General features: G+C 34.4%; 1 pseudogene; it reads right to left on the reverse strand.

The window, feature by feature from the left end:
* Nucleotides 1-2,147: 2,147 nt before the first annotated feature.
* On the reverse strand, nt 2,148-2,857 carry LOC105862351 (nucleophosmin-like; annotated as a pseudogene).
* Between the last annotated feature and the right edge of the window lie 1,195 nt (nt 2,858-4,052).

Below are 4,052 nucleotides of genomic sequence, written 5' to 3' on the forward strand. Positions count from 1 at the left end.
AAAAAGGCTGAAACACACAATATTGCATTCACCTTTCTTTAAGTCCTTAAACTAATATAAAAAGTTAAAAAATGTCAATTTTCCACCTTCCTTTTAGAAAGTATCTTAGCTTATAAATTATGATCAATAACAACAGAATATTGTAAGCTTAACCTTTTTGCAGGTTTGTTTCTTCTTGACAAGGGGCAGATAAGGCAATTGTCCAGATGCAGCAGTCTAGGTGTGGTTTCACATTGTCAGGATTCTTTTATCTAACTATTCCATCATTCTTAGACTTCTGCCTACTACACTGCACCCCCAACATGGACCCAAGTTGTTCTCTATTATATATGCATTCCTAATCATTAAGGAGATGAAGCAGGAGTCATTAAGCATCAATTCTCTTAATAGTCAGAGTCAGCGTTTACTCAAAGGTTGTACATAAATATATTGTAAATTGGGAAATGTAGTCTTTATTCTGATTGTCTTTTTTTTTTTTTTTTTTTTTTTTTTGAGACAGAGTCTCGCTTGGTTGCCCAGGCTAGAGTAAGTGCCGTGGCGTCAGCCTAGCTCACAGCAACCTCAAACTCCTGGGCTTGAGTGATCCTTCTGCCTCAGCCTCCCGGGTAGCTGGGACTACAGGCATGCGCCACCATGCCCGGCTAATTTTTTATATATATATCAGTTGGCCAATTAATTTCTTTCTATTTATAGTAGAGACGGGGTCTCGCTCTTGCTCAGGCTGGTTTTGAACTCCTGACCTTGAGCAATCCGCCCGCCTCGGCCTCCCAAGAGCTAGGATTACAGGCGTGAGCCACAGCGCCCGGCCAATTCTGATTGTCTTATATCCACCTCAGTGTCATGGTGCAGTTACTTTAGAAGAAATAAAATAGATATTAAGATATTAGGAAAAAATAGTAGGTCTTGGCTATATAATCCTAGCCATATTTTGAATAAATCAAAAGTATTCGTAATTATTGTTGGGATTAATTTCCTTAATAGATATAGCTTTCACAAATGGTTTCAAATAAAACAATGAAATAGACAATAAGTTGATATATACATGTATATGCAGACATGCATATAATAGCCATATGCATATGTGTGTGTATATAAATTATATATACTTATTTATATGTATCATAATATATATTAGGCTATAATTGATATATTCACAGAATTTTTTTTATATAAAGCCTTATGTTGCCATAATTTCTGGTAGGTTAAACAAAGAACTCTTAATGATTTTTATCTCTGAAGAATAATTTAAGGTTTTAGGATAAAAGAACTTAGCATTGTACCCCCATTTTATTCCATTATTTGAATTTCTTATGTATACATATCATTTTTAGTTTAAATTTATTTAATTAAAATGTCAAATAAAAACAATCCTTTTACTCTCTGAGACCTTAAAGGGGTCTGGGACTTAAAACATTGAAAATGGTGACTTGTAGGTGAAGAATAAGGGAAAGGAAAATCCAGCAATTTTGATGGAAAAGACACTTCATGGAAACTATCTCTAGTAATGTCCATTGACCTTTTGTTTCCATGTATTTTTTTTAATTCATCTCAGATTTGTTTTAAAGCTTCATTTTTATCCATTTTGTTCTCTAAATCAAAACACAGGCTTTCATAAATATCTCAAGTTTGGATATCAAAGCCTACCTAAACATAATTTATGCTCGTAAATAGCAATTTTCCTTCCCATTCAAACATTTTATTTTTTGTTAAAATCTGAGTTTATTTCACATGTATATCTTTGTCTCCCCACCATTTTCATTTCTGACCACCACCACTACTATGTCCTATCATAACATTCCACACATACTTAAAATCAAGGCAAAGGGTGGAGTTCCAATTTTTTAAAAATCAAAGGGGCATTTTGGGCCAGACATTCTTGGCAATGGAGCCTGGACTACATTTATTAAACATGGTATGGAAAATTCTCACTCTACATTAGTAAAAGAATAGCTAGATATCAACTGTTACAGAAATGAAATTAGATAGAAATTTTTTAACAAACTGTTTAAACTATTTTCTTAAAGAGAATTCCTTATTCAGAGATCTTGAATAGTCTCCTGATCAGTCAGTCAATCATCCAGAAGCAATTTTTCACATAATGGATGAACTTGGCTTCCATTTGGGAAGAGACCTTTTTCTGTTCTTTCTTACAGTTTTGCTTTAATGTCTTCTACAGAAATAGGTCCTTTGGTTTTTAAGTTTTTTCCTGTTTTTTTGAAGGATTCTTGACCTTCTGATCTTGATGTTAATGGTTTTGAATCGTTTTAATTCTGGTTTGACTTTTGTGCATTTTGGCTGGAGTATCTCATATAGATTTCTTCACTGGACATTTCTCTTTGGTTTTCTCAACTTCAAAATCATCATTATTATTTTCATCATCATTGTCCTCTTTATCGGCAGCAAATTTTACTTTTCTCTATGGAAACTTGCTACCACCTCTAGGGGCAGAAGACTTTACAGATATATTTAAGAATTTCACATTCTCCTCCTCTTCATCTTCTGACTCTGCATCTTCCTCCACAGCCATTAAATGTTGTCCATTAATATGCATAGTCCCTGAACCACACTTCAACCATGAGACCAAAGATGGTGTTACTTCAAAGCCCCAGGGAAACAGTGTCTGTACAGACATTTTCAAAGCTGCCAGTATTACTTTCATTAGACTGCCTTCATAATTCACTGCCTCTGCTTCAACTATGTGCAATTCATCCTTGGCACCAGCCCCTAATCTGACTGTTCTTAAAGATAAGCGGTGCTCATATGATTTGATCATTATCCACCTGTAGCAATAATCTTTGTCAGTCTTTAGTTCACAACCAAAGAGATGGCTCATGTTCATGTCCACATAACCTTCCATGGGGTGATAGCATATACTTAGATGGAAGAGGTAGACTGAGACAAACAACTACTGTTCCAGAGAATAGTCAACACAGGATAGCATCACAAGGTCAAATATTTTAAATAGCTTCTTTTAACTTTCAAAAAATAATGATCCTCTGTTTAAGGAAAAACAAAATATTTTCGTTCAAAAAAGACTAATTTTCTTAGGAAGCTTAAGAGTATGAAAGCAAGGGTGTGTGTTCAAGGACTTTATCAACTAAAAAAAGATTATTGCCACCTCCTACAATGCCTTAATATGGCTTATTTTAACAACAAGATTTGCCATTAGTGTAATTTGCTGCAAAGTAGTCTTTAGTGAAATATTTTAAGTAGGCAGTAAGGTGTGACTGTATATGCTATTAGACACCACAAAGTATAGTGGGGAAAAACTTTTAACAGGGATTTTGAATGCCTGCAATTTATTTCACTCTCTAAATTCCCATTATACCTTCTCAAATATTATAAATTGTCCAACCCACAGTAAAAGCTTCAAGCAGAGAACTTTTTGAAAGATAAAGAATGAGGCATCATCTGAATATTACTGAAATAGAAAAAGTAATCTTGATTATGTGATGTAGAAGAGACATTTATATAGTAATTAATTTCATTCTAGAACAAAATATTATGCAGTAGAAATTCTACTGAATAGGAGTAGAATCTTGAAGATGTTTCTGACTCATTGCATAAGTTTGAAGTAGCCTCAATTACCTCCCTTGCAAAACCTTGAGTGGAAACCTAATGGAGAGCATTTCTCACTTTTGGGTCAGAGAACCTGAGCCCAACTCTCTGGGTTGCTGCTTCTCAACTTTGCACAGTGAATAGTTATAAACTCACAGAGCAATGAGATAGCTAGTAACTTTCCTCAATCTTGCCTATTCTAAACTGGAAAACACTATACTAACTCTTTGAAAGATTTTTGATCTGCTGATTAGAATGTGAATCACTGTTCACTAAAATCTCACATGTTTAAGAGTGTGCAGGGATCCCTGTCCCTACATTTCCTCTATCCTTAGAAATTAGAGACATTTCATCTTTTCCTATGTGTATAAATCCCTTTGAGATCCAGACATATGATGTACTTAAACATATTATAATAGTGAAATGGTCCTTGCATTTCTCCATCCTAGCCAGCTGCTAAAAGAGATGCTCAAAACTTGAGCTACTCTAACCTA

The sequence above is a fragment of the Microcebus murinus genome, chromosome 5, assembly GCF_040939455.1.
Source record: "Microcebus murinus isolate Inina chromosome 5, M.murinus_Inina_mat1.0, whole genome shotgun sequence".
NCBI lineage: Eukaryota > Metazoa > Chordata > Mammalia > Primates > Cheirogaleidae > Microcebus > Microcebus murinus.